This window comes from Triticum dicoccoides, chromosome 2B (assembly GCF_002162155.2).
Source record: "Triticum dicoccoides isolate Atlit2015 ecotype Zavitan chromosome 2B, WEW_v2.0, whole genome shotgun sequence".
In the NCBI taxonomy this organism is placed as follows: Eukaryota; Viridiplantae; Streptophyta; class Magnoliopsida; order Poales; family Poaceae; genus Triticum; species Triticum dicoccoides.
In genome coordinates, this window is record NC_041383.1 from 709072632 (window position 1) to 709083080 (window position 10449).

Here is a 10449-nt window from a genome sequence, read left to right on the forward strand (position 1 = left end):
GCTCGTTGGGCTCGCGATTGTAACGTGACTGATATTGCAGCCAGATTACAACATGACTGATGTTGCGGTCAGATTGCCACGTCACCTATGTTGCAGCAGCTGGCAGGTGGCCGCCTGATCACATTCATCCAATGGTTCTCGACCCTGCCGATCTTTGTCAACAATCAGCCGGCAGGTGGATAGCACATTAATCTTTTGGTCATTTTGTATAAAAAAGCAACGCGGTTATGATTTCACATTACAAGCATCACGGTGTAAGGAAAATCTAAGGAAGTTACCATATTACAGTTATTTTGCAACAGAGAATGGCCACACGTGTTAATATGATCTTCAAGCTCGCTCGCACATAGATGCATTTCTAAAAGAAAATGGAAAGGTAAGCTGACGAAAGCTAACGTACATAAATGCACTTCTAGAAAAAGTCTCCTGCCAACCAGTCATACCGAATACTGATGATGGTCACAACCATCAGTGTTTATTCAGAAACCTAGCACCATCATCACAGAACCTAAAACCTGAAGTACCAATGCAAGAAAAACTGACTTGCTCCTGATGGATAGGCTTATTCAGCTAGCGCAGAAACCTCTCCATAACTTCCCCTTGCACATTTTCCACCAGCTCTCTGTTTTGATCTTCTGTCTGTAGAATTCCCAGTCTGCGAGTTCAGGGTCTGCATCCGTCCTCAAGACACGATCTCTCACAGTTCTTAACAGTTCATCTAAAGCCATGATTTTCCTCACAAGAGAGTTCTTCTCGTTCTCAATGTCAATGCAAAGCGAGAAGGCCTCTATCTCTGCAACATTTGCGTCGCCATCCTTGATCAAAGCTTGTTTATATGATCGTAATGCTTTTATAAGGACAGACGAATCCTTTCCTGTGATCTCAGAACCATCTTCGACAGTGTTTCCAGTAACCTCAGATTTTGAATCCTCCTATGACAAAAAGGAAATTCCGTGTAAATAAAAATGCAAGTTTTTGTGCAGAGAAAATATGTGCAAGGCAATAGATTCTGGTGATTCTAATCATTTTATCTAGCTTTTAAGTGAAATAAATTACTGATACACCACTGCCATCTAGAACCTTTAAAATCTACTGTTATTATAATAAGAAAGCAATTGAAAAAGTGACAGTTAAGATTTGATGTAATTAACAACGGTTATTAATCAGATTTGAGTGTCTTAATTACAAATCAAACTAACATATGGAATAAAAAAATAATGTTAAGATTTTAGAGTGCAGTTTTTCTAAGGTGAGGCGCATTGTACCCACTATCTGAGCCATGCAATTGTGTTGAGATGTGTGTCTGGTACAGCGCGTGGCACAGAGGTTAAAGGCCTATGTCTGACATGGCTGTCCGGTCTGTGTGGGCAAGTTGTAGACCCATTACTCAAAGCGATATCTGTCTCCTCACGTCCTGTCTCTCCTAAAAGCTTGTCACATGCAAATGGAATCTGCATGCACATGCACATGCACAAGCAGCTCTGTTTCTCTACCGATGACTTTGTTCTTGACCTGCAAAAAAAATCATCTCTCTCATCTCACAAAATAAGAGCTCTCTTACACGAACGCGTTCTCTCTCTCTCTCTCTTAAACAAAACAGAGATCTCTCTCGGCCTTTTCTTGCGCAGAAGTTCTCTCTCACAGTCACAACGTTGTCTTTTTTCAATCCTACAAGAAAAAACTTATTTCTCCGAATCCCCCACACAACTTCTGTCAACACTTTTCTCTCTAGAATTGGCTGTTTATTTTTCTCTCTCGGGTCAGCTGCAGCAGGATGCACTATTCTTTCTTTTCCTATTGGGGGAGCGGTGCATGTGAGACAACAAAACGAGCAGCCACTGCGCACAGCAGCCTACCAGCTACGCCCTACTGCCTGCCTAGACTGCTAAACTGGTGTACTAGTGCTGTGGAAAGGTGTTGTCACAAGCACGAATCTCGGAGAAGCTGAGCGGATGGGATAGAGGGGTGCAGTGCGCTCGACCTCAGCTACAACTTTCCCAAGATTTTATGGAGTTAATGAGTGGTGAATGTTTAATTGGATTTAACACCCCTAATTAGAGTCCTCAAGAAAAACACCCCTAATTAGAAACCTTTGGATAAAACACAGTAGATTTTAAAGAATAGAAAATCTATAGGATACAAACTCCTCTATCCAATTGTAATCATCTTAACATTATATTTATTTTTATTAAAGAATAGAAAAAGTGTTCAGACTTAATATAAGAAAATGAATGTTTAAGATTCGATGATTAAAAACACATCCATTCTTGGGTTCAGGAGATTAAGGCAAAGAGTTGAATAACACTGCTAGATCCTCTACTACGAGTTACTTTGACTAAAACCGATAGCATATCTTTATAGCAATATAATCACACATCATTGGATACAATTTATGGACCAAACATAAGAGGGAATCCTTAATTAGCACGATGATCACACACAAGAATAGGCTGGCTTACCGAGATGTATTCCATAAAAGGAGGCCAGACCGAGTAGGGATGGACCGGGAAGACAGGCCGCTTTCTATTTTTAAGATGCTGCTTCAGCTCCGCTGTTTCCAGAGAGACAAGGACAGGAACCACTCAGGGGATTTGAACTGATGCACGTAATTTCTCCATGGGCGAATTGCAAAGTACAAAAAGCCATTGAAAACCGTCATAAGCCGCACCGAGATTGTATCTTTCACTGAACAGTTGGTGACATCCATAAAGCGAGTGTACAACGGGAACGTCTTGTGCAACACAAATCTCTCGATACCGTCATCGCTGGCTGTCCAGATCCAAAGGCTAAACGTGCATTCCTTCTCATTTACGATACAGAGCTTCCCATCGTTGATCTGACCAATCTGAAATGTTTGACGTGCCTTTCTCAAGGGCAGCGGCAGATCCATTCGAGAGAACTGATATGTGTCTGTGTTGAGCACGAAAATGTACTCGCGGATAGCCATCCCGTTAATGGACTCGCATTGCCAACATATAAACCCATCCAGCACGGTGCTAGCTGTGCTCCTGAAGCCCTGAGGCAGCAGCGTCGCGATCTCCGGGAAAAGCTGCCACTCCATGGTGTCCGATGAGAAGACAGCGACGCGTGCGCAAGGCCGTGAGTAGTCGTGACGGGCACATACCACACGGGAGGGCCTCTGATCATCTTCGGAGGAGAATGTGTGGAACCAAAGGATGGTGCCTTCGGGCATGTCGTGGTGCTCCTTGGGGCGGAGAAACAGGGCCATCATTTGGGGGTTGTACCAAACTCCCTGCTTGCTGCTCCGGTGTTTGATGGCGATGGAGCCGTTGTAGGCAATCGAAGGATCGGAGAAATTGACCACCCACTCGGAACTGTCATCGTCTTGGAGGGGAGTGAATCTGGCGGAGGGGCGCCGTAAGGCCCGGAATGGGAAGGCAGTTATTGTGTGTGAGAGGAATCGAGGGAGGAGCGGGGCCGCGTGGAGCGCGATGAAGCGGCGGCGGAAGGCGCGGGACGAGCGGACAGCGCCGAGGAAGGCGTGGCAGGTGAAGGCGGCAGAGGCGAGGCTGGGGAGGTCGGGAAGGCGGATGAAGATCTCTTGGAGCTGGTCGTCGCCGAGGTCACTTATGGTGGTGGGAGCGGGTGATATAGGGTGTTCCGGCAGCGGCGACGATGGGTGGGAAGCCATGGCTGATCGGCCGAGCTCAAGCTGGAGTTGGACTTTGAAATGGAAGTGGTTGCTGGAGTAGAGTAGGAGTCGATGAGAGAAGAGATTGCGGTTTGTGTGAGCGAGATAGAGGGAAAGGAGATAAACTTCCGGCGGCGGCAACGGCGGGTGTGCAACCATCGCTGACCAAGCCACCGCATGTATAGCTACCACGTCTAACACCCTCCTCCCTGCTCGTGCGGTGTGCTCAGTTTGGCTGCTTGTATTGCAGTGCCTCCACTAAATAAGTCCATGCTCAGGTGAGAGTTAGTACATGTGAGAGCCTATAAAACAGAACACGACATATGCGCGGGCAGGTGCGGCAGAGAGCGCGGGCGCACTGCGTGTTGGGGGAGAGACCCACGGGGGAGGAGGTACGAAGTCCGGGCCACTGTTTTGGGTACCGCTCGAAATTTCGTGGTCCCGAGCGGTTACCGCGTTTACCGCTACCCCACGAGAAACACTCATACCGAGCAAACAAATTCGAGTTTTTCTAAAATTTTTGAATTCAAACTCTGACCTAGTTAAATATACAGCATTTCTGATGTCGCAACAGAACTGGCGATGGCGTAGTGGCAAAGGCATTTTCTCTTGAGCTGCGAGTCGCGGGTTCGAGTCTTCACCCACGCGATTTTCATTCTTTTTTAAAACGTTATATATATCAACTTTGAAAAATTTGAATTTAAAATTTGGTTTATAATTTCGTCCGAATTTTTTTCGGTATTTCGTGGTTACCATGGTAACCGTGAATCTCGGTGCCCCTCGAGAAAAAAGGACAGCTTGGGATCCAAAACCTTGGTCCGGGCACGTCCGCTGGCACATAAGCCATTTTGCTCCCTTCAGAAGCACAAACCTTAAAAGCTGGAACCCTATTTCATGCATAGTATGTACTCTCTCCATTTCAAATTACTCATCGCTGAAATGGATGTATCTAGAACTAAAATACATCTAGATATATCCATACGTGCGACAAGTAATTCGGAACGGTGGGAGTAGATCATACGAGACAACATAAAAACATAGCAATTCGGACATCGACATAGTTCATCCAAAAGGGCCGACGGAGTTTGAATTCAACTTAAATAGAAGATAAAACAACTGAAATATAAACATCCTCGCCGGAGTCTCGGCGGCTATCCTTGGCAGGCGGCGAGTCATCATCCATCATGTTGTTGTTATCATCGGAGGAGCAGGAGAAGGACAAGGACGAGATGAGGAACCCCACCATGCGGCGGGCTGCATGGCTCTGCTCCGCCGCTGCATGCTTATACCACGCCACCTTCACTAATTCCTTGAGTGCCCAGCGGAGTGCCGATGTGTTCTTACGACCTCGACGGCAGGCATTGGTCTCTGTCGAGGTGTATGACCACTGGATTGTGAGGCGGAGCACCTCATCGTCATCCTCACTGGGCAACAGCGGCTCTGGCGCAGATCTGGACGACCCGCAGCTGTGCCTCGCTCCGCCCTGCGTTGCTGCCTTCATAAGTGCGACCCACCGTCTCCGGCTGCCGCTGTCGCGCTGGCTGGGTTGGGGTTCAGGCACCAGCAACAAGCGGCTCCCAGCAGGGGCATGTCTTGGCGGTGTCGGGCGCCGTTGCTCGCACTGCCGCCTCGCCATGGATGGCAGAGAGCGCGCAAGGCGGCGTTGAGCCGCCGCGGAGGATGAGATGCCCACCCATGATGTCGGGACGCGCCGTCGAGGAGAAGTTCCCTCGCCGATCCATCCGCGGGAGCCGGAGCGCAAGCTCCTCCTCGTCCAGGTCAGATGAGCTCGATGAGTCAGCGTTGGCCAGCCGCACCCATTTGGTCTCGTCCTAGCCAGTGCCGGCCATGGTGGAGGGGCCGGAAGGAAAATTGGGTGGAAGGGGAGGAGAGAGAGGGAAGCAGAGAGGGCGAGAGGACTAAAGCGGGGTGGGGTGGGTTTGACTAGGGTTCCTCGTCCGGATGTGGTTTTTGTGGGGGCGATGGTGGGGGCGGCATGGGCCATGGTGGGCCGATCCGACTTGGCAGGGGTGTCTGGGCCTCCCCACATATGGGCTGGATATGGGGGTTGCCGGACAACTGAGAGGTTTTGGCATGATGTGGGGAGCCCGATTGGGTGGCAATTTCACGTTCGTCGCAGTGACCGGGCAGCCCGCCCGAGCGTTTAAGGAGGATGTGGGGGTCCGGTTGTAGATGCTCTAATCCCCATGTGTTTGGTGCATTGATGGTGTACCGGATTGGAGGAGGGGTACATGGGCAATACATCGTGGCACTAGACGATGGTAACCCGTTCATGTGGGCGCCCAATCTCGGGTAGAAGTTGTTGAACCTAGCATGACTCCGCAAGCAACCGCTTGATATTCTCCTTCGTTGCCAGAGCATGACACAATCGCTTGGCGCTTGAAGGGTCATGAGATCAAATTGTCGCCAGTTCATGGTTGGTCGAGGTGATTCCAAGTGGAACGGCTATAGTTTGTAGGTGAACTTCCATGGTAGCATGAGATTACTTGGAGTCAGAGGGGTTGGCATCAACATCGTGAACTTGGTCATTTCTCCGGCTAGGTTTAGTCGTCCTGGTATGTACTTCTTCATCGGCTGTAATAGAAATCTCTTTTCCTTGGCCACATCGGTGATGTCTTCTTCCACAACACTGGGTTTCCCTTTCTCTCGGGAATCTAGAGAAGGAAGACGTGCATCACCAAAGGAAACAACATCCAACTCAAGCGCTCTTTCAGGCTTCTCTACTACAAATCCGGTTGAATGGATGACATAGCTCATAGCTAGAGCAACCCTCATGGATCAAGGAAGGGAAGTTGCAAACTTCTCCAAGATTCACAAAATCATGATGTTTAATGAAAATCACTTACTGTTGGACGGTGGGAATGGCCTTCTTCGAGCAGGGAAACTTTATGGATTTCGTTGGCTTGCCAACAACTTTCTTAGCAGAGGCCTTGGGAGCAGCCTTCGGTTTCGAAGTAACTGGCTCGGCTCGGGCTTTCTTGGGGACCCGACTGGCATTATCATCTTCAGTCGAATTGTGCCTTTTCTTGCACCGGTTCTCCGAAACAACATTCACTGGGGGAGAGGGCGTCGATTGCACTTTGTCATCCGAGCCTTGTTCCCCTTCCTTGTGCTTGTTTTAAGACCCCTGTCTTGTTCCACTTTGTCATACCTCCTCATTCGGGTTTCCACCAGGAGAAGGAACAAATGAATACATGTTGCAGAATTCCTGCGAGACCATCAAATCAATCGGTTGTTATTTCAATCAGTTTACAATTCAGTTGGAAGATAAGAAAATGCTTTTAGTTGAAAGATAAGGAGATGCATTTAGTCGGGACATACAACACAACGAGTTTGAAGGCACTGAAGGGGCGCACCATGCCTTCCTTTCCTTCTGATGGTTATCTCGCACCATCATCAGGTGCCTCATCTTTTGTTCAATTTTTTTCTTGGCAAAGCACTTGGGGATTCACTCAGATGGGATCAATCCCCCTATATGTGTACATGGGCCTCTCTCGGGCTTGAAGCGGTTGGATTCGACGGATCACCCAGGCAGTAGCCAGATCGTTCCCGAGCAGTTCTTTATCATGAAGCATGCCAAATGTCTTCATCAAATGTTTCGCTTCTTCTTCCACCTTGGTGAGCCTTGGATTCCACCAGGACAATTTCATGACTCGGCCAGAGGTGTTAGGAGGCAGGCCAATCTCCCCATCTGGCATGATCACATCCTCACAATAGAACCAGTTTTGTTGCCGCCTTTCTATGGTGTTAGGCCACTTCATAATTCATATCAAAGTAACCTACGGGTTTCCTCGTTTGTAACCCTAATCGACCACACTACTATGTAGTGTTGGTAGGTGAATCAATTGGGCTATCCTTATTCACCATTTCGGGCTTGGAATTGAAGATATATCTCCATAGCAACCAATCCGTTTCGGTGCCAAGAAAGTTTTTGCAAAATGAAACGAAGCAAGACATATGGACTATGGCATTTGGGGGAAGATGATGAAGTTGTGTATTATGGAATTGGAGAAAAGCTCTCAAGAATGGATGGAGCGGAAGAGAAAAACCGCAATCCAAATGGCTGGTAAGTAGTACTCGTTCGCCGGGGCGTGGATGCGGCTCCATCTCGCCGGTATCGGGGATCCTCCACCCTTGCTCCTGCAAGAGCCCTTCGTCAGCGTACTTAGTGAGCACCTCCTACGCCATCGTCGACGACACCCATTCGCCTTGCCTCCAGTTGGTGGTAACATGGTCGAGGAATACATGGCAACGATCTTCTACTGCTCGAGTTTGCGGGTTTGGACGCTGGCCATGGCAACCATGGAGGAGAATGCGAGCGGAGGCGTGGATCGAAATTGGGGGTAGCGGTGATTTCACTAGAAAGGATGAGGACTCGGGAGTGTTTTGAGAGCGGCCTTCCTGCACGCACGCAGCGGCAGATGATCGCAGATATCCCACCGATGGTCTAGTTGAGGTGATCCGTGCGCTGAAATCAGTTGAAATGCGGAAAGTGATCATACATGGGCCGATACATGGGAATACGTTGGTCTTGCGGGGTGCAGTTCTGACTCAAACAGGCCCTGTCCGCAGAGCGCAGTGACGTACCTTCATTTTTTTACTCGGTGGGGCAGGGTACTGTTTGTGTAAAGTTGCCTTGGCATTGTGCGCGTGTACCCCCACCTCTGGGTCCTGTCCTGCGTCTCAGGGCATCTCCAGCCGTTGGCCCCCCAGGAGGGGCAAAAAACGCCCCCTAAGGGCGCACCGGCGCTAAACCGCGCACTGGGGGCGTGATGCCCCCCAGTCGCGGCGCCCACGGTTAGTCAAAAAAATCAAACACGGCGCAAAACGATTCAAATTTAACGCAAACATCGGCGAGTTCATTCAAACTTAAACATATTTTACAAAAAAAGAAAAAAAAACTACCGTGGGCTACCCCCGCCGTCTCCCTCGCCGCCCACCCACGCGGTTCTACATGCCGAGGAGGCGGTAGAACCGCGTGTAGTCACCGCCGTCGTCGTCATCATCGTCGTCGTCGTCGTTGCCGCCTCTGCCGTCCCTGCTGCATCCCTCCCCCGGTTGGCGCGGCGGGTTGGACGGTCCGGGGGTGTCGTCGTCGTCGTCGTCGCTGTCGAGGACCACGACGCCGTGCTCGTCCTCGCGCCCACGCTTGCGGGCGGCGATCTCCTCCAGGGCACGGCGCTGCCGGACCATCTCGTCGCGGAGGTAGTCGTCCCGCGCCCACCGCATGGCGTCCTCGTCGGAGAAGCCGCGGCGGGCTATCTCCTCGTACTCCGCGGGGAGGACGGGCTCCGGCTTGGGCTCGGCGAGGACGAAGCGGCCGGTTGGTGGAGAGGCGTTGCCGCCGCCGGAGCTGCGGGTGCGCGCGCTGACCGGCGTGTCCTGGGGCTCCGGCTTGACGGGGCGGAGGCAGGGCGAGCCGCCGGACGAGGAGGAGGACCCCCCGGTCTCCATGCGCCTCGGGGTCCAGGAGCTTCCCCGACAGCGTGAGAAGGAAGGGGGAGCGGGGTACTCCAGGCGCGGCGTGTTGCCGCCCTCGATGTACTCGAGGACGGCCTCCAACGTGCGCCCGGGCACGCCCCACCATAGACGTCGACCGGCGGCGTTGAGCCTGCCGGAGGGCACGGCGCCGTTGGTGGCCTCGAGCTGCTCGGCCTGACGGCGGCGGAAGTAAGGTTTCCAGAGCGGGCTGTCAGGGGCGTACCGTGGCGCCTCCCTCGCCGCACGCGGCAGGTTCTAGCGGATGCGCGCGATCTCCGCACGCCGCGCCGTGCCGGTCGGTACCGGGGGCACCGGCACGCCGCCCGCGCTGATCCTCCACGTTCCGGGCACCCGCATGTCCGGCGGGACCGAGTACTCGGCCTCGTAAAGGAGGCGAGCCTCGTCTTCGTGAAGATGGCGACGGCCGAAGCCGTTCGCCGCCGCGCCGTCGCGTGGGAAGCGCTCGGCCATGGGTGTGAATTGGGGCGGCGAAAGAGAGGAGAGGAGAGGGAGGAACGGCGGCGGCGGGAGAGTGTGAGTCGCCGAGTGCGCCGGGACGCTTCATATATAGGCCAAGGCGCGCGTGTCACCGTGTGTACGCGTGGCGGGCGAGGGAGGGCGAGGGACGCGCGTCGTCCGGTCTTCACTGCGCCGCCCGTGAGGCATCAATGGTGCAGGCTGACCGGCGCGGCAGCGCGGCAGCTTTGGCATTGATTCGCCGCGGGAAACGAGGCGATGAGGACGACGAAGGGCCGAGAAGAGAGCCGTGTCGCTGACGCGGCGGGCCCGCGGCTTTTTCGCGCCAAAACAGTTCGCCCGGCGCCCCCGGGCACCCCCCAGCGCGCCGGGTTCGGGCTGGGTCCGCCGGCGCTGTTTTCGGCCCAAGCCGGCGAAAATCGGGCTCCTGGGGGCGCAACTGGGCCATTTTTTCAGCGCCGGCGCGAAAAAACGCCTGGGGAGGCCTTCCTGGGGACGCGGCTGGAGATGCCCTCACCCCAATTCCCTCCCCCTCCTCTGGCAAACACCGCGTTGTGCCGGCGAGAAATTGGGCGCTCGAGAGGTCCGTCTGGATCTGACGATGGCGATCCCTGAGGCGACGACGACGGCGTTGGCCTCTGGGTGAGTAAATTTCTGCTTCTATCATTGTATTTCTGTTGGCTCAAGGGCTCACGAGCTTCTATCGCGCGTTGGTACTGCAGATCGACGAGGGCGACAACCGATTCAGCGGCGCGCGAGGTGGCGTACGACTTGGACGCCGCCGGCCCGGCTCTGTCGTAGCCGTGGGCTCGCCGGAG

The 10449-nt window shown here is 52.6% G+C and overlaps 1 pseudogene; it reads right to left on the bottom strand.

Moving 5' to 3' along the window:
* Window positions 1-566: 566 nt before the first annotated feature.
* Window positions 567-3652, bottom strand: LOC119361223 (annotated as a pseudogene).
* Window positions 3653-10449: the final 6797 nt, after the last annotated feature.